A 27,183-nucleotide genomic window follows, 5' to 3' on the forward strand; every position below is an offset into this window, starting at 1 on the left:
TTGGAAGGACATGTTCATTAAAGCTCTGAATCCCTTGCTTTCATAGCTAGGTACATCAAAGAAATGATAGGCATTAGGTACTGAAACCATCCAGGGAAAAAAGCTTGTTAAGAATCAAACCGTGTTTAGCGTGTGCTACCTGTTTTGAATTTCAATCTGATACCTAAAGTGTGATTTCATTTCTTCCTGAATAAAACTCCACTTTGTTTCACTGGGTAAAATGAGCAGAGACCACAGCCTGCAGCGTGGAGGCAGTGAGCAAGGACCACGGGGAAGGGAGGCTCAGCTCAGAGACACGTGTCCTCTAACCTGTCCTGGGGTTTTGTTTCCTTCATGTACAGGGAAACCTTGGGCTAAGGGAGCATGTTCTGAGAACTTGCAACATTTCTGCAGCTGGAGTAAAAGGAGAGAGGTGAGCTGCAGATAGGTCCTGCTGTCTTTTGGGAAGGAATGTCCTCCAAACAGTATCAACTAGCAATCTCCATGCAAGGAATAGGCAACAGTGAAACACTTCACAGCAAACCCTGAAGGATTACTTTGCTGTGGCTTTCCTAATGTTAGCTATTCAGACTGAAGTTTCCTATGCCAGGAAAATTTCAGATCAGACATTTTGAGCAAGGTTAGAACAGAAATAAATGTGTTTGCTTATGCTAAATAATTCTGGATTTCTTTGACAAGTTTCAACTTCTTCCACTCACCAGCTATGCCCTAGAGCAAGGGTTATGTGGTTGACAGGAAACGTCCTTTGGTTCCAGAATGTGCCTTCTACCACCTACCTATTATAACCACACTCCTGCTGCTCAAGACATTTGGCACTTAACAGCAATTCTGCGATGTTCCTGCCATGCCCTCAAGCTTGCTTTGTCACACCATACCTTGCTGTCCCCACCTTGCAGTTATGAAGACAGTGGCTCACTGGCTTCCCAAGACCCACGATCCATGTACCCAGCACCTCTATGAGCAAACCAGTGTGAACTCAACCCAGAGAACATGATTCCTTTGATTATCCATAAACCACCTATGATCTGCCACATTAAAGCCACTACAGTGGTACCATCACTAATTTTCCATTTAAAGCTTTGAGCTACTGCTACTTGATGCTTTCCATTACAGCCATTTCTTCATACCATGTGAAAATCCAGTCACCCATCAGCTCACAAGATCATTTAAATGATTTAATGAAAGGCAAAACACACTGAAAACAGTTGAAGGAAACTACGCCATCAGCTACTTAAACTAAATGCATTAATTTACGATATCATTCAACAGAACAACACCATCAGTTAAAGATGTGCAGATTTTTGTCCAAGAGAAAGAGAAGATAGTAGCAAAATCGTCTTCTGCCTAAAAGTACCTGTGGTTTTACCACTAGAGGGTATCGGTGCTCCACAGAGCAAGGGGATACGGCTCTCGCTCCCGTTTTCCTTCTCCATGAAAGAAACTCAGTGCAGGTGATGTTCGGGTGATCGCACCCATGTATTTGATATGCAAGAAAAGGAGTATCACAGCGGTGAAGAGGCTTCTCCTTTGTCACTAAAACCCCCAAATGTTGGCATTAACAGACAAGGGGTGCTGCTAGCTCAATCGCTGTGTGCCACAGCCTGTGCTGCAAGCCCCACTGCTCAAAGTGAGACCCCACCCATGAAAACAACAGACCATGAAAGACAAAAAAAAGTAAAAATAGGGTGAGAGGGTGAGACTGGAGATCACAAATCACCATGAATAATTTTGAGGGCAAATCTGAGCAGGGAACGTGCTCTGAACTCCCCGCTGCAGGAAATGCATGAATGCAGCCCAGAAGAGTGCCTTGGAGGTGCAACTGCTGAGCAGGAACCACAGTCCCAAAAAACACACAGCCCACAGAGCCAGGCTCCTGCTTCTCCTTGCAATACTCTGGGGTGTGCAGGGATGAAAAGCCTGTGTTGGGACACATAACCGCAATCCATCTTGGAAGTGTCAGCTATCCTCCTACCACACTGTTTCCGAAGGATAAACACCCACTGCAAGTTAATCAAATCACATCTCAGCAATCCTCCCTTAGCATCTGAAACGACGACCGCGTTCAGAGCACTTAGTGAATCTTAATCTCCATTGATGCTATGCAACCCACTGATTTCCCTGCAGCCTCTTCTGTTTCAGATCTCGGTGTTTATGAAGCCTGCAAGTCTTCTTGTGTCCTCTTTCTGTGGAATATGCTACACAGGTATCATGGTTTTTTAATCAGTCCCCCTTGCTCAGCAAAGATGCTAACACGGTACATCTTCACTTTGCTGCTTATGCCCATATTGTGGGCGTATGTACCATCTATGCCGATATTGTGGCATTGCGAACATAAAGACTTCTAACTTGCTTGACAGTTGCTGAGTCTATATTGTCCTATGGCAATAGGACAATAGCTGAGTCTATACTGTCTAATTTCATCTTTTAGAGGCAGCAGTGTGGGTCCAGTGGTTGAGCCTGACTGTAAAATCGTAACAGGCAAATCGCAGGGAAAGAAACTGCTGAAATCCCAGGGGATGAGCACAGGGGAGACTAACGCTGACCTGGGGAATCAAGGGGCAGAGAGGGAGAAGGTCTCAAATCTACTCACAGTTATAACAATACTCTCCATGGGACATACAGCACCAAGGGTTAGAAGAAAGAAATAGGGCAAAAGTCAAGGTTTACTAATGAAAATTAAGTCCTATTCAGCCTGAACTTCCTATTGAACAGTGTTTCAGCAGGTGGCAGTCCAACCTTCAAGACTGTAAATCAGATATGCCAAATGAGGATCTGAATTTGGTTCTTCCGTTTTGAGAATCATCTTTGCTATCCTTTTACACCATTTTTCACAGCCTGTTATGTTGTACCTGCTGGCAGTATTATGCCTAAAATCCTGATTAATTTGCTGTATGTAGAAGTTCCAGACAGCCAAATGGCAGTGGCCTTGTCACTGTCACAACTAATACGCTATTCTAGTAAATACATGTTCTTGTTATTGGAAAATCATGTTTAACACTCATATTTTCTGGTCATAAAATTTTTGTGTATTAAAGACAGTATTCCAAAAACAATACATTTTTCTTCCAGGAAAGAATTTATGACTATGCTAACAACAAATATAATGTTTCTTGGGTGAACATCACAGACTGGTTTTTTTGATAAATGTTGATTTCTTTTAATATTTCACATTCTTGGAGTTTTTCTTCTCTATCTGCTTTCACTTGAAGCCTATATAATGCAGATCTAGCTAAGAACTTCTATAATTTTCCATACATATGTGCTCATCATGTATCCTGTTCACCAACTCTTTCTTCAAAATTTTAGGAGCAGATCACATAGTAATTTGCCTATAAACTATTCCAAAACATAGCAGTCCTTTTGAAGCTGTCATGAAGACTAGATACACCATAGGCAGGTCGAACAATATTTGCATCTGGCATCATTTCGGCAAATTTTTGTGCTGTGTGACAAAATGTTAAGTCTCAATTAGGCTTACAGTTAATAGAAAGGAAAGTGTGCTTCTAGTGTACAACTCATGTTGTTTTAAAGTAGATGGCTCAAGCTGGTCAGAAGCACCTACAGAGACAGTTTCTTCCCTATAACTGTAAGGAAAGACTCTAGTACTAGACTAGCTCCTATGGAGAAGTTTACTCTGTAAAGTAGCTGAATACCACCCCTTATGTTCAGCCCTGTTTTGCATATAATTACAAACACCACCTTTTAATAGTGTTTATGTATTTTTACTACTGAAAGAATTAGCCTACCAGCCATACCAGCCTACTTCTTACATGACCAGGTTTCTCTGAAATCCCTTGCTGTAAATTTAGGTATTATATCTATATGTAGTTGACGATCCTGCTTACAAAATAATAATACAGGCTCTGGGCAGGAAAGCCTCTTGAACAGTTACTAGTAAGAAATCCCCTCCAGTGTGACTTCTGTTTGCTCTCACATCTTCAATACCATTTCTTGCAAGCCATTGGAATTTCCTCTGTCTCCAAATGTTCTTATGAATCTGAGGCTTTTCTGCTTTGCTTCATTGTTTTCCCTTAAAACTTGTGTTCTAGTTTCATTATGTTCTGCCACCTGGTAAATGCTAATGGAATTCTTAGTAAAATCTGGCAGTGTTTTGCTCAATTTTTGGTTTATGGTTCCCAATGCAATATGATCCTAAAACCATGGTTCCCACACACTTTCCCAAATTTAACATTGGAACAACCTTATTTTCTTCAACTATTGGCTTTTAACCATAAGGCTTAAGAACACATCTTTTCTCACAGTTCTTTCAGTTGCTCTATATTCCTACCCACCATCTTTTTCTCTGCATCTAAACTTCAGTTTTCACAGAACATCTGCAGTAGCTTGCACCGATCGTTTTATGGTTGCTAATGAGAGGCTTGAGTTGGGATTTTTAACACTAAAAATGACACTATCAAATATTTGAGAACAGCTCTTCAGAGAGAAGGGAATGCATGCCTGACTTTCACAGACTTGGGAATATTCACTGTTTAATATTTAGATTCTTACATCTCTGCTATTTCAAGCAATAGGCCAGCTACTCTTACAAAGATCAGTGCTGAGATAAAGGCGATGGGAAAAATCTGAAAACTCTGTGAGGCTACAAATGTACATTGTGCAGAGGGGTATGGGGAAGTGCATTGAGAAACTCAGTGGAGGTCCTGGAGGAGGAGGGAAAAAGCAGCAACTGCTGCAGGTAGGGATGTTCAAAGGTTCCTCTTTCTCTGCATCTACAGACTCTACTGAGTACACACACAGAGCTCCATGCAGGAGCCCCTGGCCCAATGCCATCATACAGCAAGGACAGGGTAGAAATGCCACGGTCAATAAGCTGAATTGCACTCTTGCTCTGCTGCAATGGTAGAGACAGAGCAAGATCCTCCACAAGATGCTGGAGGAAACCCTAGGAAGTAAGGAAAGATCCCAAAAATATCCCTAGTCTCACTGGCATGCCAGCTGATCTGGCAGTTGATGAAGTGGTGGCCCAGAATGATGCTCGTCCATTGGTGACAGAAGTGGGAGAGATTGTCCGTCTCACAGTAGGAAGCGGAGCCAGAAAAGCCTAAATGCTTACTCATGCCAGGTTTTTTATGACCTTGGGTTCTCATTGGCAGGAATGCCTCTGAACGGGCTTCACTGCTGTTCCCTTAAGTTTGAAAAGCTTTTAAAAAGCAAGATCTGGGAGAGGAAAGCTGTGCTTCACAGCAGGACATTTAAGGTGCAAAAGAAGAGCTTTTAAATCAGACAGTTCCTCTCTCCTGTCCTCCATGTACAAGCCAAGAGCCTCCTCCTCTTGTTGCTTTTTCTTCAGGTCCACTCCTAAAAACTTTTTGCTTCAGTACCCTGTGCCTCACTACTGCCAACTTCCTTATAGATTCTGGCATCCTGGTACAAAATATTTTGGGTCAGCAATGTCAGACAGCATGAACAGCATCACCCTGGATATTCTGCTCTAAGGGACATTTCAGAAGAACGGCCTGACACATTTCCCAGGTTTGCTGACATGAGAGTGCAAAACAGAAACCCCACAGCACTACATTTCCCTGCCTGATTTTTCTCATCTTGGAAGACAAGAGTCATCCATCAAGATCCTATTTCCATCTTGTCTCTGAGACAAGTTCTAAAGATGCTCTGAAAGGCCTAGTGTACATAGGTTACAAGAAGAGGCCTATACATCTTATCACATGGGCGACTGGGGGACAGATTGCAGAAGCGAAGGAGAGGCAATGACAGCATTAGCTACCAAGGAATTAGATGTCTCCTATCCTCCTGCAGCTTGAATAAGGATGGAAAAGCTTCTGACTGTCGCAACTAAATATTCTGAGTTGCTCTGTTAGCTTTAAATTCTATTTTTATATTAAGTGGATGACATTGGACTGAACTATTGTTTGGGGCTTTTATCTGCCATGACTAGTATGCCTTGTCCATGGGCTTATCTCTGGCTGGCAGCATGCTTCTAATTGAGTTGAGACTCATAGACTGTAAAACATGGTGGGCCATGCAGCACAGCAAAGCAGGAACAGCACAGAGCCAAACCACGTTACCCAGCAGCCCCAGCTGCAATAACCACAGATCAAATGAGTTTCAGAAATGCTTCTAACAGTACATTCTCCAAAGGACATTAACAAATTTGTGTGAAGCCATTTGAAGGTAATTCATACATTGGTTTCTGCTAAATTTTGTGAAATAAAAAGCATGGACATTCAAAAGTCAGGCTGTAATTCAGCAGTCAAGTGCCCAGCCTTCAGCAAAGCCCGTAAAGAAGTAAAGTAAATTTAGAGTATATAAGGAGCCCAAGGTAAGAGCATTCATCATCCATGTCAACACTTAAACATCCTGAGTAGGAATTTCCAGGAAGGTACCTTTCTAAGCATCACCAACACTGTTGTGTCCAGAGAGATGAAAGATCAACAAGTTCACTTCCAAACATGACAAAACCTCAGGGATACCCCAAAATTAGGATCTCTCACACAGACATGCACTGACCTCCCCACAAACCCTTCCCATTTCTTTAGAAAGGAGAGGAATGTGTTATGTCCTCTGAATGAATTTTTAGGGAGCTCCAAAGAATGCAAATAGGAGAAACTTCTGAACCCACTGTCATGCCTTTTGCTTTGACTGAACACACTGTCGTGATATTTTCTACCTTCCCATTTGAAATCAATGAAGATCAAAAGACTGTAGGGGAGAAAGAAAAAAAAAAAAACAAGCAAAAAAAACCCCGTCAAATATTCTACCCGCCTGACCAAATTTCTGTTTCTCACAGACACTCACATCAAATATTTAAGGTCCTCCAAAGGTGATATAGCTGAAGGTGAATTTCTAATATCAGGAAGAAAGCACTGTCCAGAAACAGCCTCTGTAGTCTGTAATACAGGGTTTCTAGGTAGGGAAGTGATAACATTAATTCGGTGGCCAGTCAGATTTTTACAGTGAACTGAAAAGAGAATCTTTACTCTTTACCCAAGACTTTGACCCATTTGGGAATTTTGACAGTTGGGGTTTTTTTCTATTTTTGACCCTGCATTGCAAAAGAACATACTTTTTTAAACAATGCCAATACTTCCAACCGAATCTAACACTTTCAGACAGGTGGGATTGCCAAGTGAAAAAGAAATTTTCAATTTGGACTGCATCTTCTTTTCTTGTGCCATCTCAAACTCCATCACACACTCACCTTTATGTGTGAACATGAGCACTTTATGCAATGATCTCAGTGTTCACACGAAGTGGAACATTCAGAAGAAAACTTGCATGGTGCCATTCCCAATGGACATTTTGCATGGTCAAAGACTTGCAACTGTGTAAGGAGAAGGTGCATGGCTACACACGACCTGCACCCCACAAGAACACTGCTGGTACACTCCAGGTCCACAAAACAGTTTAGTGGGTTTTTCATTTTGGGCAATGAAGGGAGTCCTGATAATGCAGCTCCTGTGGAACCAGATATAGGGCTCAATTCTGGCTGAGTGGGATCTCTGGATTACAGGAGATAAATATTTTCACTGCAACAGCCCCTTCCTGAATTTTCTAGCATTAACTCCAGAAAAAGCTCTACCATTTTGCACCCAAGATGGTTACAGTTTTGGCTGCGACACAGGGCACTTGACTCAGGACTTTTCCAGCTAAAAACATGAAGTATTACAGCTAGAATGGAAGAAAGATCTTTTCCACATAGTGTTTAATCACTGGTTACACTGGAGAAAATCAGAAAAAGATCTCAGATCCTTGCTTTGAACTATCCAGTTGTTGGGGTTTCTTTAATCCAGGAGGATTTTTTAAAATTTTACTATTTTTTATATCAGTGAAGAGTGCAGAGTCATCACTGCATCTGTGTGACAACACTGCACATCAGTTTTCCTTAACAAAATTGGTCTGTAGCCTATGACCCATTCACAAATACAGTGGTGCTGCAAAAAAATTGCACATCAGTCAGGAAAGGATTTCTTACTGTGCAGAATACAAAGTAGATGAGCTGCTCTCACTTTGTTCACAGGGAGAGAAGAGAAGGAGGAGAAATGATCTGTGTTAAAGATGCAAGGGCTGAACTCACATTACTGCAGCTGTGGCCACAGTTACAGTGGTGGTGTGGAGTGATGTTTTTTCTTGGGATACACAAATTAACGCAGAGAAAATAACGTGTTAATAGAGAGACCAAACTTCTCTGCAAATTAAAACAGAGTTTGAGTCCAGTTTGACTTGATACTGTTCCTATAAACCTTTTCTTACACCAGACTTAATTTTTCTTTCATGTTCCATAGACAAGCAGGCTGTGGTTTGGCATTGATGATCAGTCAAGCAACAAGGATTCACAGCTCTGGCCCATTGCCAGTACCCCATAAAATGGCATTAGCTGGAGGCCAGGGGTGCTGAAAGCAGAATATTCCTGAATATCTCTTTCTACAAAAGAACTGGGGATGTCTCAGAGGCTGTAGATTATCTCAGATATCACATGAAAATAGCCATTTTCAAACATGTCTATGTAGGGGTCTTATTTCTGTCAGCATCCCACTCAAGGGATGGGCTTTTGTCAGGTAATGATGGACATCCTGGTGCAACTTCACTCTCTAGCTTCTGCTCCATAGCGGTGCAGATGTCCCATAGGTTCTGTTACATATTTGCAGGCCCTATATGTATACTGAAGATCCCCCATGGCGTCTCGCAGCACACTAGGTGCACATGATTCAAGCCCCAGTTCTTTGCCTTTTTGGAGGAGATGACTCCATTATACCCATTGAGAGTATCACCAGTCCTGGTGCTGAACACAGTGTCATGTGGATGAAAATGCATTTTGGATGTCAACCTGAGCAGCATGGTCTCCTAATCACACCTTCCCCACCTGGCCAAATGCTCACTGCCATGCCTTTTCTCACAGTGCAGAAATGAAACCACTCCCTGTAACTCAGCTGTACACCAACCAAACCACTGCTACAGGTCTTAGGCCCTTTAATACCTGCATTTCAAAATATATTTGAGGGCTTCTTTTCTCTTATAGTGCTGTATGAACATTGTGAATATTTTTTTAACAATTTATTGGGAAGAGAGAAGAGGGAAAGAAAGTAGATTTTGATCCTAAAATGTCAGCTGCTGCCTTTATGGTTTAACACATGACAAGGTATATGGTCTGGACAGAAATGTGAGGGGGATGATCAATTGCTTAAAGGCAAATCCCTTTATAATAGTGTTTTTTCAACATCTCATCTTCAAACTAATAGGAGTGTGCCAGTAACTTTAAAGTGATTCAGCAAAGGTGCTTACAGAGGCTGTGTCATGTGGAATTTCTATAGGACCTGCACCTCCACAGGGAAGAGCATTGAAGGGTCTGCAACTCCCAGTGGGCTGCAGACCCATGGTGCTAACACAGCTACTAAGGCCAACACAGGAGCAGGTGAAGCATACAGTACAGTTAAGTTATATGTGCTCCTTTTTCACCTTCAGTTCACATTCATTAGTAGATGATGAGTTGCGTTAACATATCAAACGAATCACATCCTCCTTGAAGGTGGACTTTGGATAAGCTCTGTAGAGGTCATTGTATCCTCAGAACTCTGATTTACACAACTAAACAACAGCACATGGTGTTTGTACCTATGTAAATTTGACACTGTTTTAAAGTCTTTCTGCTGCTTTGCATTACCAAAAGCAATTAATCGGCATTCAGAATTCAGAATGATCATCTGTAAGCATGTGATATTTCATTTGAAGTCTGAAGTTGAAGTCTTTGGAGGAGGTTATCAGCCTTTTCCAGACCTGCCCAATTGTATTTCTGAAGCGTTTCACCAGCATCTGCAACAATGCTTCTCAACACAATGTATGACGGCCCTTTTGCTCAACTGGCTTGTTAATATCTCAGATTACATTATCCCTATTTAACTTGATGGTTTCAAACAAAGACAATTCTACCAAACCTTCAGGAAAAAAATGGCAGTATGGAAAGGAATATTTTATTCTTTTTTCTCTGAAGAAAGAGTGCTATTTAGTCGAGTAAGTAATTTGAAATGGCACAGAACTCAGCATACGTACATACATTTTGAAAAATGAAACCCAATTTGCAGTAATGAGAAGTTCTGCATGCAGAATACAATCTAGCAAAGCAGTTAAGTCTGTACTAAGCAGCTCTGTTGGGACTCACGTGTTTGTAACCTCAAAGAATATGAATCTTTGGTTCTCTCCTAAACGGAGCAGCTGGTTTTACTGAAGGAAGGTCCTCTATTACAGATGAGTTTTGGGCACAGTGGGACACAGCCTTGACGTAACTTTCCTATTCTTATTCAACATCCATAGCAACAGGAATTCCTGTTGCTAATCCACGCTTTGCCACCTTCTTCTGTTGTGGCATCAATACAAAAAGGGGCTTGAATCTCAATGTTATAGTGAATCTCTAAGGCTGGAGAGTTAAATCCGTTTTGAGGTATAGCATGACAGATCTGACCAGCCAGCCAGCCAATAAAGCTCATTGAGTGAGCTGAACTGCCCTCTGAGCTCCACAAACTGTACTGACTAGATTAGTGGCATTGCAGATAATTAATTCACATGTACGCACACAGATATTTGGATGCCTGAATTGAATTTCTAAATCACAAGTTGAATCTCATCTCATGTAGGTGAACAAAAGCAGAAAGCAGCAACGCTGATGCTGTGCTCACTGCTTGCAGTGCCTCTGCCAGTGCCGAATACTGGCATGAAGGGGGAGGTTTGCATCAGAGATGGACAACTTTTCCCTTTTGCTGGGCCTAAAAAAATATTGCAGTAAAATTAAAAGTGCTGCAGAGGGATGAATGTCAGATCTGGGCTTTTTTATTGACCTTCCAGACAACTGTGGTGGTTGACACAGACAGCTAAAGCATTTCCTCCCTCCACAATCCCACCAGGACATCTCCAGGGATGGGGTGGCACACTTACCGCCTGACTAGGGAAACCATTAGTAAGTGAGCACTAGGCAGTAGCTCTTTCCTGGGTGAAAGACGTACTGAATGAATCAGACAGTATCTCAATGCTCTGATTATATATGGATATTAGTCTTGGCTATCTACAGCATTGCCTGTACATTTGTATTTGCTATTACATGTCTTGAAGTTGTTCTCAACATTGATTAATTATTTAGGTTCCAATGATGTTACAATGACCTCTGAGTAGTCTTGATCAAGATGCTCACAACTGATTTAACATTGACTTTTCCATTGCTTACCAGCCGCAGTAGTCCTACAAAGGCTCAGAAGTCTGGTCTATACTCAAAACAGTCCATATTTTTTTAAACAGGAGATTAAGGAGCAGGATAAGATTGGTCCTCCAACATCCCTCTCTTCTTAATTTTTTTCTGAGGGAATAATTCAAAGTGCCTTTAAATCAATAAGAACATTTTTGTTTGCTTCAATGAGCATTGGAGCTCAGTACCCTTTTGCCACTTAAGATTTCTGCTTGCATTTTGATTCAATAAAAATTAGACCAGATGCATGTGAAATACAGGCTGGGATTCACCTCAACTTATTGCAGACATTGACAGTGCAAGTGTCTGTATTTCGGTGTGCCTGGCTCGCTTTAAAGCAGTGGGGAAAACTGGGTACCTTAAAAGCATGATTCATCTGCTCTATTTTAGGTATCTACTTTAGAAGGAGATGAACTATGTATTAAAGTGCCTACTTCTCCAACTGGAAAAAAGAGCTCCAGGTGACTAGGTCAGATGAATCTCGCTTACAGTGTCAGGTAACAAGCCATGAATCAAACTTAACATTCTCTTGCAATGTTGGGAATGATAAAAAAGAAGTAAAAGGGAAGAAAGCTTTCCACTGGGCCCTAGGGCTCAAATGTCTAAATACAACCTTTAACAATAGGAACAAAAAGGGTTATATTTTCTTATTTGGTCTTACCAGTGTAAGCACACATAAGATTTTTGACATTCAAATATTTGCCAAACTGAATATTAAAAAAACATGAGATGAGATGAAGCCAAGATTAATAATAAGATGTTCTTAGAAACACCCCCCCCCCCCCCCCCCTTTTCACCCTTGAGGATGCATGCATCCTAGTATTTTTCCACAGCCAAGATTATTATTAGAGTAATAGTTTCTACAAAACAAAAGCTTAGTTCCTCCTATGAAGGTAATGTTATCGTTAGAGAAAAGTTGAAGAAACCAAATACTGCAAACCCACCTCCCCCAGTAAAATCATGAGAACTGGCAACTATTAGTTTTCAAGTTATTTGAATTCTGAGGGTGCCGTGGTAAGTCTGATGATAAAGTCAATTACCCACAAGAACAAAATTGGAAAGGTTTTCATGGTGAATACTTCACATTAAATTACTAGCACTATTTCAGTCATTGTCACATTTTAAAAATAAGTACATGTTTACAATGAGCTTGCTTGTAAGGTTATTAGATGTATCTCAAGGTGCACACTTTAAGTCCATGCTAAGCAGCTGTAATGCAGCTATGGATGTTATTTATCTAACAGAAATGATTCACCATGCCCATAACAGAAAGCATGTAATTAAGTTCTGCACACACCATTATTGGAGTTAGGGGACAGGCTAAGAAATATTTCATGCTTTAGACTCTTGAGGGAACTTGTGTTCCTTCCTCCAGCATGGATCACTGTGTTCTTTCCTTCACAGGACAGAAGGACAAAAAAGAAAGTGAAATCTTTCAAAACTAGATATTTTTTACCAGACATTTTGAATCGTTCTCCTTATACAAGACATGCCACCCTGTGCACAAAAGCAGGAGCACCTTTTCCCTTGGACGTGGACAGCAAAAGTTAATGCAGCCGTCATCTTGTACATTCAGTTGCATCTTTCTACCTTGCTCCACTGCTTAAACTCATGTCAGCTTTATTTTTTCTGTCATTTTTTAATATGTGGAAATTCTTTATGGTGGTGGATACTGTCATATATAAATTTTTTCTCAATTCCTGAAAGTTGGTTGGGTTTTTTTGTTCTTTTTTTTATATATTTCTAGCACAGCTTTTATTAGTTCCCTAGTTTACAGAGCAGGGAGTAAATTGCACATGTCTGTCTATTCATCCTTTATTACAGCATTAACCTTTCCATTATCAGCTCAAAAGCAGGGTTTATATTGCAGGTATCAGGTCCAGCAATGACTTCATAGGCTGATTTAGTAGCAATCCCTATCAGTCAATTGATGTCCACAGACCCAAACTTCATGAGATAGATGATAAAAGAAAAACAAGAAGCAACAGCTAAAAGCAGGTTAAATTCAGGAGTTATTGGCTCCTCTCCACTTGCTTTCATGGTACAGCAAGCTAGATAGGTTGGGTTCACACTAACAATTGCTTCAGCTAATGTTCCTAATTGAGAAGATATTAGTGCATCAGGTCAGACACTTTTTGCATGCATGAGTTTCCTTTATTCCCCACTTCCAGCTAGGAACAAATTAACTATAGATACATTTTCTAGGATTTGCACATATAAAATCCGAACCACATTTTATTTCACAAGTATATAGCCTAAATCCTTTTGGCAGTGACCAGTTCTTATATCTTAATGACCTTTTAGTGTCAACATGCACCAGCATAGTGTGTATGCTTCTGCCTGCTGTGTTGGGTTTGCGTGGCAACATTTTGGAAATGGAAGAGCTACAGGGGTGGCTTCTGTGAGAAGCTGCCAGAAGCTTTCTCTATGTCCAATAGAGCCAATGTCAGCCGGCTCCAGGATGGACCCACTGCTGGCCAAGGCTGAGCCAGTCAGTGATGGTGGTAGCATCTTTGTGATAACATATTTAAGAAGGGAGGAAAAAACTGCTGCACAACAGCAGCAAGAGGAGAGGAGTGAAAATATGTGACAGAGACAACCATGCAGACACCAAGGTCAGAGCAGAAGGAGGGGGAGGAGGTGCTCCAGGCACCAGAGCAGAGATTCCCCTGCAGCCCGTGGTGCAGCCCATGGGGAGGCAGCTGTGCCCCTGCAGCCCATGGAGGTCCATGGTGGAGTAGATATCCACCTGCAGCCCAGGGAGGACCCCACGCTGGAGCAGGGGGATGTGCCCGAAGGAGGCTGTGACCCGTGGGAAGCCCACGCTGGAGCAGGCTCCTGGCAGGACCTGTGGAGAGAGAGGAGCCCATGGTGGAACAGGTTTGCTGGCAGGACTTGTGATCCCGTAGAAAGGACCCACGCTGGAGCAGTCCAGTTTTTCATCCACCTTAATTTTACCCTGCCCTCAGCCCTGTAGGCTGGATTTTGGCACCTTGGCAATAGAAAATAATTGGTTTAGGAGGAGTTTAGGCCATGTGAATCTGTTCCCCAGTCTCCACTAAGTATCACAAATTTCTGTTGACATCACCGTAGTTCTTTTGCTCTATAATGGGATTTTAATCCAGGTTAGTAAAAAAAAAAAGATTATCTATGGTCCCTGAGGACATGTTTCTGTACACACAGCCTTAACATGAAACTGGAGATCCAGATCTAGTCAAATAGCAAGCCATGCTATTACTGTTACTTGTTAGTACCTCTAACTTAATTGTAGGATGTTCTAGTACAAAAATTTTAGAATTAATCAAGCTAATGAGGGTATCAAGGCAAATGTAACTGAAGAAGAATGGGTTAATTTTCCATGCTGAGAACCAATTAATTAGTGCAATGAATTAATCTGGCAGCACAAAGTCCTGTGTTGTCACAGTTAATCTGCTTCCATTATCATCGTAGCCTGGTTAAAGCTACCTTAGGTATTTTTACATCCCACTGAAACCTGTCCCATAGTCATATTTTTTATTTCTTAAATGCAGTACATATATAAAGGCCACCATTTAAGGAAAGTAACGACAGCTTGAACAGAAGTGTCATAAAATCCAGAAAGTCTTTGATGCACAGGATGACACACTTTGTGTATCTTACTTCCACAGTCTGAGTTAAGCCAAGCACCAGATTTGGCATCAGGAAGGGATATATCTTCACATCACTCTGGAATTGAGTATTGGCTTAGGCCTAGATATTTTCGTTTCTTTTCCCCAGAGCATAAGGCATTGCCCATTTCTTAGGCTTATCTGGGAATTATTTTTCTATAGCGGGAAATGATTACAGTCTTACTCTTTCTCATGTACATTAAAATTGAGATGCTTGGTCTTTATTATAGGCTTTTTTTTTTAATGCTTCAGGCTCATCGTAGAGGTGACTTTGTCATTGTTCTGGTGAATGCAATGCGTAACTTGGTAGTCTCTGATATGACCTGAAGAAAACACCTAATTTTCTGTGGCTGCCTGTGACTGAAGCTGTTGGTCCTTGTAGCCTTTTCCAATGAAACAGAGGACCCCATCTTCATAGTCAGGAGCCTGACCCCTCCAGCACGGAAGTGCAGGAGGGGTTGTAACTCCAGCACATGTGGGGGACAGGCCATTGCAATGAACACAGAAAGATGCACATCTGTCTCCTTACTCCATCTTCCCACAATTCCTACTCTTTCACTGACCCAGCTCTTCTCCCTGGTTCCCAGAACAGTGGTAAGAAGCTGATGTGGGAGCACAGGGTGTCAAATGAAAAGTACTAAATAAAGGAAGCAGACATCAGTAGCTTCATCTTCCCCCCCGTCAGGATTAAAATATCTTTTGATGAGTAGGGAGAACATCTTTTTATGTGAACTAAAAATATTACAGGAAATTAAATAGGGCTGTGAAGATGTTAAATCTAGAAAGTATATTCAATCATTATAACATCTTTTACAGCAGTTTTAGTTCTGATTTAAACTCAAAACCTCGAAGTAAACTTAACTTTGGAGCCCTTACAACATCTCTGGAGTGTATGTTGGATGCTATTTTTATAGACAGTGTTACATGAGTGTTCTTCTCTCTTTATATGCAGCTAGTCAGTAGAGAGCATGCCAGTGGGTAGTACTCCAGAATACATCTGCTTGATATACCAGCATTATGGAGTCAGGAAGGTTTAATTTAGCAGCTTTAACTGCATGAATTGTTCACAGGGCTTAGATGTGAGCAACTAGAAATGATTTAATTATTTTTAACATGAATACCCAATTACTTACAGGCAGGCTTGTACATGGGAGTGAGCATGTGCATGAGTATCTGAATTTATTTTCTGGCAACTAAACATGCTACATTTGCTACTTCTAGGAGAACTGGAAAATCTGTACTAGCTTGATCATCACCCCTATCCTAAAGAGGATTTCCCAAAATACTTGAAGAAATCAACAAATCGAATTATTCACTGCTTTTCTGAAGTTTTTCTACTCTTTAGCCAAAAATAAAAAAAGAGAGACAGAAAGAACATCTTTGCTTTGGGGAATGAAACCTAGAAAGAAACATTTGGGAAACTTATGAAAGAGTATGAAAGGAAAGTAAGAGCTTGATCTTATGCTTACAGAAATTACTGGCAAAACTCTCAGTGACTTTAACAGTGAAAGATCAGAGCTCAAAGCATGAGCCCAAGAGAGGAAGAGAAGAAACAGGTCTGTGATGAAAGACAGTAGGCACAGAGAAATGGTGACTGTCAGACAGCAAAGCCCATAGCCAAACACCTTCATGTAAAAAGCTCCATATTTCAGTAACCTACGTACTTCTGACGCCTGGTAATTCCCTCTTTAGGGAAGACGGCCCCAAATATACTGTCACTATGCACTGAACTCAAGACATTCAAAGCTGCTGCTAATTTTTCTTTGATGTTTTCTCTTTCCCCCCCTTTTTTTCCCCACAGTCTATCTGCTTTCAGCTCAAGAATTTTTACCCCACCAATTCTGAGTACCTATGTCTCTGGTGAATGAGAGAAGCCTTAAACAGCAATTTAAAGAGAGATCTTACAACTGTAAAGAATACCTTTACATTGTAATAGCTTGGAATACAAGTGACAAATTGAGATGCCCTTTAGCTAATGCTGTAGTTTTATGTGCTTTCCAACAGACATATATGTATAGAATAGGAGAAACATGCTAGAGCAATGAAAGGCTTGGAAGCAGACAGGATTTAGCTAAAGTTTTATTAGGAGAAAGAATTAGTTTTCAATTTTACCATGGCAGTTTGGAAGGCCTGGGGCTTTAATCCTGCAAAGACTTTACCAGGCAGTCTGTGCTGGATATTACACCACCATACATCATTCCCTGTTCACAACACAACTCTCTTCTGATTGAGATTTTTGAAACGTTTAAAAAAATAAAGCATATGATTCACTTCCCGTTGATCAGCTGAACTGCACTAGGCTGCAGAGCTTGTTAGGATGTAATCCTTTGGGGGAGTTAAATTTTAACAGACTGCCGGGGTTATTTTTGGTTTGTCATGTGCAAACTGACTGTAATCTCATTTGCACCCACTGAGAAGGCAGAAAGGATGATGGCTGTGCTACAGCTGGTGGTGAAAGGTTATTCTTAATTTTGATCTGGCAAACAAGTTATCAGCCATCATGAATGACAAGATTCCTTCTCCCACTCAGCCAGTGATGAGCAGACTTCCAAACATACTGTTTGAAGAAGGATTAATTACAAAGCCATGTCAAAGTCAAGGTTAAAAACCTCAGACATTTCATTGCCCCTTGGTAGGAGAATATGAAATCGCATGCCTCTCTCCCCTCCCTGCCATAATTAACTATTTCTTTAAAAAAAATTCACAGTTGTTGTTCTAGGAGGCAATTGACAGTTAAAGACTAGGAAGCAGAAGCAGGGAAGTGATCATCCCCCTGTACTTGGCACTGCTGAAGCCACACCTGGAATACTGTGTCCAGTTTTGGGCCCCTCACTACAAGAAAGACATTGAGGTGCTGGAGCGTGTCCAGAGAAGGGCAACAAGGCTGGTGAAGGGTCTGGAGCACAGGCCTTATGAGGAGCGGCTGAGGGAACTGGGGTTGTTTATCCTGGAGAAGAGGAGGCTGAGGGGAGACCTTATCGCTCTCTACAACTACATGAAAGGAGGTTGTAGTGAGGTGAGTGTTGGTCTCTTCTCCCAAGTAGCTAGCGATAGGACGAGAGGAAATGGGCTCAAGCTGCACCAGGGGAGGTTTAGGCTGGATATTAGGAAAAATTTCTTCACAGAAAGAGTAGTCAAGCATTGGAACAGGCTGCCCAGAGAGGTAGCGGAGTCACCATCCCTGGAAGTGTTCAAAAAACAGGTAGACGTGGCATTTTGGGACATGGTTTAGTAGGCACGTTGGTGTTGGGTTGATGGTTGGACTGATGTTCTTAGAAGTCCTTTCCAATCTTAATGATTCCTAGTTTTTACTTTCATTAAAAAATAATCCAGCCACCAAGCCAGGAAACGTGAAATTATGACTCTACCCTTAATTGGTTTAGTGGTGGACTTGGTAGTGTTAGGTTAATGGTTGGACTGGATGATCTTAAAGGTCTTTTCCAACCTAAACTATATGATAGTTTAGTTTCATAATTCTGTGATTCTATGATTCTATAAGAATGTTTTACCTTAAACTGGAGGAAGAAAAGTGTTATGAAAATGGGATCGTTTTTGTGGATATTTTTGGCTAAGTCAAGCTCTGGATCAAATTGGCTGGAAACAGAATGGAGGTCTTTACCATGACTTAAGAATGAATGAGGCCACTGGCTGCTGAAATAAGCTACTTATGACTGGAAAAGGCTTTATTTTGATTTAGAATTCAGTGATTCAATAAACAAGAAAAGTGGGGATCATTTCATGGGTGTGTGGGATGGCACACCACCGCAAACTAACGGAGTAAAGTTTTCCATCAATGTCAGCATTGATTTGAAACTGTGGCTGTTTTCAAAGCTAAACTAGTCTGAGGGGAAAATAAATAACAAATGATTTCATAAGTAAATCCTTCCATTCACCCTCAAGGATATATTAAAGTGAAACATGTAAGAGGATCGTTCAATCTACTTATATAATGTGAGCAAATCTCTGAATAACAGCTGCAGCATGAAGAGGGCATTAATGTTAACTCTTCAGCACGGGCATCAATGTCTACTGATTATCACTCATTAAAAACGCTTTGTTGCACATGCAAAACCCAGTTGCTAAGGGGACCTGAAAACTATTTAAAGCCATAAAGTGGCAGGCATCTTTATGCACGCTCAGTGTTATGGTGTATCTGTAATCCTATTAACTCTAGTGCAAACATTTATGGTGAGAGGTATCACCTAAGTTGAGTAAGACCTCTACCGTCTTGCATGTAATGATGGAAGAAAGGAAGAACAATACAGAAGAGTGACGTATGGCCAGCAGACATGTCTACATTCAGAATGAGCCACTGGTTTCTATATAGCCTGGTGCCAAAATGAAACAATTGCATTTATTCTACATGTCCATGTTCAAACCATTTAAAATCCTACTGCTGCTGAAGACCTACCAAACCTTTGTATGGTGCATGTCCTGCTGCTTCACACAGCCTGACAAATATGAGACAGAAGGTCAGCTAACCTGCCCAAGTTTGCCTGCTGATAACAAGGGAAAAACCTAAAGGAGGAACTGAAATTGTAGGCAAGTGTCATCCCAGAAATACATGCCAGAAGCTTTACAGTTACACTCTCTAATGAGTATGAGAGATTGTCCACACAATTCAAGGTAAGATAATTCAAAGAATCTGCTTGAGTCTAATCACATTTCTTAAAATGATGGGTTTTTACTTTCTGGTATAAGTCTGATGTTTGTAAGCGTTCTTAAAGCACTAGGTCTCAGTAATTTAGTTTTGCAGACAGGGAGCTGAGATGTAACTTCATGTACAGCCTCTCAGTACAGTTTCGCAGTACTCTGGTAATTCGTATAATTTTGAAACACTCCACAGAGGCAGGACCCAAAACAGCAGAGGGGACCAATGTTTGTGCTTCCCTTAAGGTGAACATTTCTATCAGGAGGTTTCTATTGGAACCTCATTAATAATAACCCAAGAAATTCATTCTGATATCTTCATAATCCTCCTGGGTGATGCCAGAGCACACCTAATGCAGCTTTCTCTGAGTTACACAGGTAACCCCAGCATGCAGCACAAATCCAGAGTTCAGCTGAAAGACAGACTTCAGGAAGTACAAATTTACACAGGCTACAGGGCCAATATCTCCTGGAAATAAAAAGGAGCCAGTGTGCTAACAAAACTTTAATTAAGGGAGGTGTAATAACTTGCTGAGACAGTTCTGAAGTGTGAGGCTGGTACTCAAAATTAATTAAAAAAAAAAAGTGTGTTCAGTGTTATTAACACACAATGGCTTGGTAATTTCCTTTGCAGGACATATTATTTAATCTGGAGCCAGGTTACAGTCTTGGAATATGAATTAGCTTGCACTACTCCTATCAATACCAAACATACAGAGGTGCTTTTACAGAGTAACTGGTCTCTTTATACAGCCTAAATTGAAACTGCCCATTGCTTTCCAGTGCTTATCACCTCAGTGTCTGATTTCCGCCCAAACCTGACAGCCAAAAGCAGGAATTGCGTAGGAGATGAATGTTATCTGGTGACAAACAACTATGGTGGATTTTCTCATGGTGCTGATAATAACTCATTAATCACAAATGAAACCCTGCAATAAAACAGCCACTGGCTCACAGCGTAAGGAGGAGGTGTACCTATGGTGAGAGCAAGGACCCCTCTCCCTCCCTGTTCCCTTTCTGAATGCCACATGGCCCACGCGGTGTCTGCCAGCACAGCCCACTTTGATGACCAGAGCTGCTGTCAACACACCTGTTCATTTCCACCGTACTGTGAGCTCCCAGGCTGCGGGCATGTAATGGGGGATACTGGCAAAAATCTCCCAGGTAATATCATCACAAGGGAAGATGAGTTACTCTTGGTTATCCAGGAGCACATCAAAGATAGTCACCCTTGGAGGCCATCCTTTTTCAACTCTTACCACTCTCCATCCCACTGAAGACAATAAGTCATTTTGGCACTATGAATACAGGGGTAAAGCAACTTCATCTAGTGCAGTGGCTGCTGTGACCTTGGTGAAGGAATGACAACAGTTTCTGTCTGCCCGAGAGCTGTGACTTGCTCCTCTTCCTCTTCTCCATGAGAGCTTGGGACCTGCTCGTGTCAGTCCCCAGGTCCCTGCAAGTCCCAGTACCGAGCTGAGCTTTTGACGTAGCAATGCAGGATAGACTTTGAAAGGTGATAACCCACATTTTTAATCTTGCTCCTCTGTGCCATTTTTTTCTTCCTTGGCAATTCCTCATTACTTGCTATGTTTCTCCAGCAGTATCCTAGCCTACATCTGTTGGTCAGCTTCTCTAAATCCCTTTAGCCATGGCTTTGTCCAGAAACTGCAGAGCATAAAACATTACACCCCACCACAACCACAACCCAGAATTGATGACTGCTCTGAAGAGCATCTCAGGCTGTAAACCTATATTTGGTATTTAGGATTCATTTTATGTTATCTTTACACTGCAGACTGAGCAGCAATTTTAATACATGAGCAAACACAAAGATTCAACACACCAAAGGAGAAAACATTGTCCTGCGATATACACAAAAGGCAATTTAGTGTTTTTTGCCTTTAAGGTTTGCCAGTGCCAAAAGATTTTGAAATTTATCTTGTAACTGCCCACTGCTTTTTTTTCATCTTGTTGTTTGCTCCTTCCCACCCTGAGGACACACTGTACTTTACACTACAAAGAGACATGAAGTTTGTCCTAGGAAAAAAAAACACCACATTTTTACTGGGGGGGAAAAAGCGCCAAAATATCTCTCATAGCAACTCCTTTCTCACCTTAGCAAAACAGTACTGCCACCTTCAAAGCATCAAAATGAATCCTTCCTGGTCTACTTTAAATATTTATCCATTTACCTTTCATTTTAAAATACAGCCTTCTGGCTCTGTGAAATTAAATACTTAAAAGGATGAAGTCCACCCTCACCTACCAACTCTCATGGGATAATTGCCCTTCTGCTCCTACTGGGAAAGATACGATGTCTGCATTCTCGGGTGGACTAAGATTCAGACCGTATAATGTCCAAATTCTCTCCCTCTTCAGGTTACGGTATTTTATCGACTTTCAGCTGTGAGATGAATGTCTGTATATCTCATTTCAAGCTAAATCTAAGAATATATAGTGAGTGAAGGTCTAACACATTAATAAGTAATAGCTGTGTAGGGGAAGGTAGGAATTCAACACCTTTTGCAAGTGCTTGCAAGGTTAACAGAAGTGCCATGATGAGCCGCTGAGTCTGTCAGACTGGAGGACCAAGGGCACAGTGTAGCCACAAAGAAAAGACTAGCGTGGCCCGATGACGGAAATTCATTCTTTGTTAATAGAATGTTATGGCTGAAACAGGTGATTTAAAGGCATTTTTGAAGCCCTGCGTTTCTCTCAGGGAGGCACCAGAAGTGTGCTAATGGTAAGACAGCAGGAGCCAAGTAAACGTCGAAGTGAAATCCTCCGAAGACGTCACTTGCAGTGATGGGTGGGTTCCAAGAGGTGATACAGCTGGACCTGACTTGGCTCCTTCAGACAGCGCATGGTGATACGTGAGACTTGGCAAAACCAAGAGTTCCCAAACCAGCCAACCCAAAATACATTTGCAACTATGCTCAAAATCCATTCCTAACACTGCAAAGGCCAAGGGCTTTTAAACGCAGAAGTTTGTTCCCCAGTCTCACCTCTATTTTTTGTTTCAGCCATCTGTTGCTCTCCCGCTTACCTCAGGGAGAGTTCAGCTCCCGGGAGCCGCAGCCGCCGCCTGCGCCGCGCAGGGCTCAGCCCCGCTCTGCTGCGAGGCGCGGGGGGCACCGAGCCTCAGGGCGGCCATGTGAGGGGGGCCGGGGCTGCCCCGGGCCGGACACAGCCGGTCCCAGCCGGTCCCAGCCGGCTCCAGCGGCCCCAGCGCAGGACACAGCTGAGCCCCTCAGCCAAGCTGGGGGCGCCGGCAGCGGGGAAAAGAGGTTTCCGAAAGGGCCCGAGGCGGCCCAGGCAGAGGAGGAGGAAGCCAAGGAGGGAGCAGCAGCAGAGGCAGCCCGAGGCCGCAGGAGGAGGAGGGCAGGAGGTGCTGCAGGCCCGGAGCAGGGATCCCCTGCAGCCCTGGAGAGACCCCGCTGGAGCAGAGAGCCAGCCTGCAGCCCGGGGAGGGCCCCAGGCCGCAGCAGGGGGATATTTCCTGCAGGAGCTGCGGCCCTGGAGAGCCCAGGCGGGAGCAGGTTGTCCCTGCAGGACTGCAGCCCGGGGAAGGGCCCGCGCTGGAGCAGGGAGCCGTGGGAGGAGGGAGGAGCGGCCCAGAGGGGCTGCCAGGGGCTGGCCCCAGCCCCCATGGCCGCCCTGCGCCCCTCTGCATGGGCGGGAAGTGCTCTCAGTCCATGTTTCCCTCTGAAAGGTTGAGGCGCCCATCGCGGGTGGATCCTGTTGCCCTCAGTGGGCCAAATATCAGTTTATACATTCTAGATATTTTAATGTTTTCTTTGTTACTTAATCCACAGGTTTTTTTAAAAGAAGAAAATATTATTTGGACACTCATTCTAGAAGATTTTGTTGTTGTTGTTAGTATCTTTCTGGAGTTAATAATGGCCTCTGCCTATCTGAGTGTCTGGAAGGTATCTGATTCTTGATGAACAATTAGAGTTGTTCACACTCTACTGGACACTGTCGGAAATGTTTTTGTGTTCTTTGCCTTAAAAAAAAAACATTATTTCAAAGCTATAGCTGTAACCCAATTACACTCCATGTCAGATCAGAACAAAAGCAAATGTGATTTTGGCTTCAAGTCTGCCAGCGTCGTTCCGTGCTTCAGTTATTTCCCCTAAGTCAGCAGTATTTAAATTTCTCTGTAAATTTTTCCTGGTAGTTTATTCATATCTTAACAGCTGGATTGTGGCACTGTGCCCTACACTGTATCAGCGCCGGGTGAGCAACATGGAGCCACTATGCCACAGAGATCATCTACTGATTTATGGCTGACTCGGGCAGAATTTATTTCAGGATGACACACAGAGTGGAAGACCCATTCCTAGTGCCCATTTGACAGCAGGAGGAAAGTATATATGGGACATGAACAAACTCCACTTACAGTGAGAAAAAACCTGGTAGATGAAGGATGTTTTAACGTAGCAAAAATTCAGGCCAGAAGACTAAGCGAGCCCTTAAACCAAAGCAATGAATGCATCCTTGTATAACAGGTTACTGACTATCAGCTGGGCATGGTAACTGGCCATGCATACAACTGTAGCCCTCTACAGCTGTGAAATAAAACATGTTAGCTTAGAGCAGGAACTTCTGAACCGTGGAACCATCAATGACTTCGGCCATGGCTTTGGCTTTGGTAATAGCTTTGGCTGGGCTGTTAATTGTGGTAATGATTTTTATCATGCTGCTTTTTAGGCAGTGACTTTAGTGTCAGTCTCCAGGGTAATGTCTCAGCAGATTCATTTATAATTGCTCATAATCTAGGGAAGTGGCATGGTGACGAGCATTTTCTGGATGGATCAGTCAAGAGTATTTCAGATTTTTATCATATACATATATAAAACTTCCCTGTAGCCACTAAAGGAAGGCTATCCAGTGTCAGTGAAGGACTTTCTCTTCTGCTACAGATGCACTTCTTTAGCCTCGGTTTAATCATCTGTGAAACGGAAATCCTATGATTTCTCCACATTTCAAAACAATGAAATGTTTGCAATTTCAGCAACTTAAGAGGAAATCAAGAAACATTAGAATATTATTTTTGTTGCTATTGTTGCTGATGGAGGATATTTCCAAAACAATCCTAACACCTCTTCCTACCTGGAAGGAGCATAGCAACAGAGAAACTCCTCTAAAGAAGTTGCTGGAAATGAAGAAAAAGGAGTCCAACAGTGCCTATTCCCCTTTCATATGGAACTCACACACTGTTTAAAATCATTCTCTGCATTCATCAGCCCAGAGAAATCCTCTCCATAGCATCTGTAGAAGCTCTCTGGGATGTTCCCAGAACCTGAGCATATGGGCTGGGAGCGCGTGCTTCAGCTCTTGAGGACATCATGCACAGAGATAAGGGGCTGTGAGATTCAGGACCAGCTGTAGCAATTACTGTTCAGGCAACTCCCCGGCTGCCTGTTCTTGTGTATATTCAGCAGCAGCAGCAGAAGAATGATAACTCCTGGGTACCACTTTCCAGCTCCCATTCTGACTCACTGCCTGACCCTGGACAAGTCAGTTAACCTCCTTTTGCCATTTTATGCCTGAGTGTTAAAAGGATGCAGCGCTTAGCCTCCCCTTCTGGGTGTTGTAAAGCTTTGCTAATTTATACTTGTCAACTGCTTTGGGATCCTTAGATGAAAGGTTCTAAAGGATCATTATTAATATTTATGAGAAAGCAAAACCTATAACAACGCACACAAGTTGAACGCAGCCATGTGCCCTTTGCTGGGCAGAGTTTTACAGCATTGGGCCACTGGGCTTATGTCTCTTCACTTTTGAGATGAGCATGATGGCAACAGCATCCTTGAACAGTTATGTCATTTAACAAGGACTATATGTAGCAATAGTTGCATGTTTCACAAAAAGAAATAATGACCTTGATACCCATGGTACCCCAAATGTTGCCCAAATTGATCCATCTTGCAGAGGCACCTGCAGACCTTGAACCTCAAGCCCTCCACTGTCAGATCATATATGTCCATACACATCAGAAAGCTGATATAACCTGTCATGTGATAACATTCTAATAAGGTACCTGCACTTTGGTTACATATGGGGAGACGTCCATTGATGTGATAGGGCAAAATTTTATCTGGTCCATGACCCCCATGTGAGCATCCTCTGTCACATGGTGAGAACTTGTTACAGAATATGACTTTGAAGCAACCAGCATGTCTCCCAAAATATAAGGTTACTCCTATCACTTGATATCACATTTGATAGCACATTTGATTGCACTTATGTGACAGGGGACATCGGACCTGAGGTTGGCTGATGTCTTACCTTCCAGTCATGTAGTCTGCATGGCTCTTGGGAACAACAACATCAGGCAGTGCCTTGCTAGGACAATTTGTATCATCTGTGGCGCACTCCTAGGACACAGACCCTTGAAAAATGTGACAGCAGGTGATGGTCAGATAGTCTGTCTCAATCTGTTTCACAGGACACCCCTGCACTATATAATTCCTCATAATTCCTCTCATCCTTTACAGTAAGTCTTTCTTTCTTTGATCTGAAACACCGTTAGTCTAATTTTTATCATGTAAAACAGAGTCCTGTTTTCGTAAGAGTTTGTGCAGAATTCGGTCCCACTTTATGACTGACTGCATGGTCTGGGCTGAATTTACCTAGAGGGCTAATAGATGTACATTATGATTCCAGCTTTACAGAGCAAATTTCTGCACAACTGCAAGAGAACCACGTCTCCTTGTGAGCCTGATTTGGTAACTGAAACCAACTGAAATACAGGGATTTCTTTCAACACATCAGACAATAAAGAGCTGTAAGTAAGAACTGCACGTAAGAACTGCTTGCCCAAGTCAGAGGGCAGAGAGAGAGATGTGCTCCTGTTGGCTTCAGGGAGCATCATATGCCTTGGAGAATTATCTCTCTGCCCTCCAGCATGGGTTGCAGTGCTACAGCTGCTAGGAACATGGCCTGTCTACAAAGACCAGGCTGTTTGCCTCTGTAGTTCTTCTTTATGCCTAGCCAACCTTCCTTAAACAGAGTGGGAGCAAAGAAGATGGCAAACATCAAAACCAGGCTTTTGTAACTAGGAAAAAAACCTGTGAATCCATTGGGCTGAGAGATGTCTCCTTGTGCTTTTTACAGTCTGGTCACGTTCTCTAATTGCTCTAGTGATTTGTACTTAATCATGGCCATTTTCCTTTGCTGCTCATTCTCCTCCCCTGTCTGGCCCTGGGATGAAGTCACAGGCTAAATCCGTGATGATGACAGTCAATGACATAGTTATAGGCAGTGTTTTGGTCTGCCTATTACTATGGCAGATCTGCATTTTTACTGCAGGGTCAAACAGAAGAAACTGAGCAGGGCAGGGAAGGGAAAACCTTTATTATTTTTAAGGCAACTAGCTCCTTTCCATCATGCTAGATGATAAAACATGCACAAACTACCCAAAATTAGAGGGGAACAAACATGTACAAACTATGCAAAATTAGAGGGGAACATTAGGGAGAGAAACATTTCTGAGTGCAGGGTGTAATGTGCTTTAGGGATTTATAGGAACCCATAGTCCATTCCCCCACTCCTCCTGGCACTCTTTTTCAATCTAATTAAGCAGAAAGAAAGTTACATGCAACTTCAGGATGATGTAATGCATCTGCGTAATTGAGCAGAGCATTGTCAAAGAGCATTCAGTGTAATGTT

At 42.3% G+C, this 27,183-nt stretch overlaps 1 protein-coding gene across 1 annotated transcript in view; it reads right to left on the reverse strand.

Moving 5' to 3' along the window:
• KCNQ3 (potassium voltage-gated channel subfamily Q member 3) overlaps nucleotides 1–27,183 on the reverse strand; it is a 202,150-nt gene that overhangs the window by 35,103 nt on the left and 139,864 nt on the right. The window lies entirely within an intron of this gene.

Source organism: Pelecanus crispus, chromosome 2 (genome assembly GCF_030463565.1).
Source record: "Pelecanus crispus isolate bPelCri1 chromosome 2, bPelCri1.pri, whole genome shotgun sequence".
In the NCBI taxonomy this organism is placed as follows: Eukaryota; Metazoa; Chordata; class Aves; order Pelecaniformes; family Pelecanidae; genus Pelecanus; species Pelecanus crispus.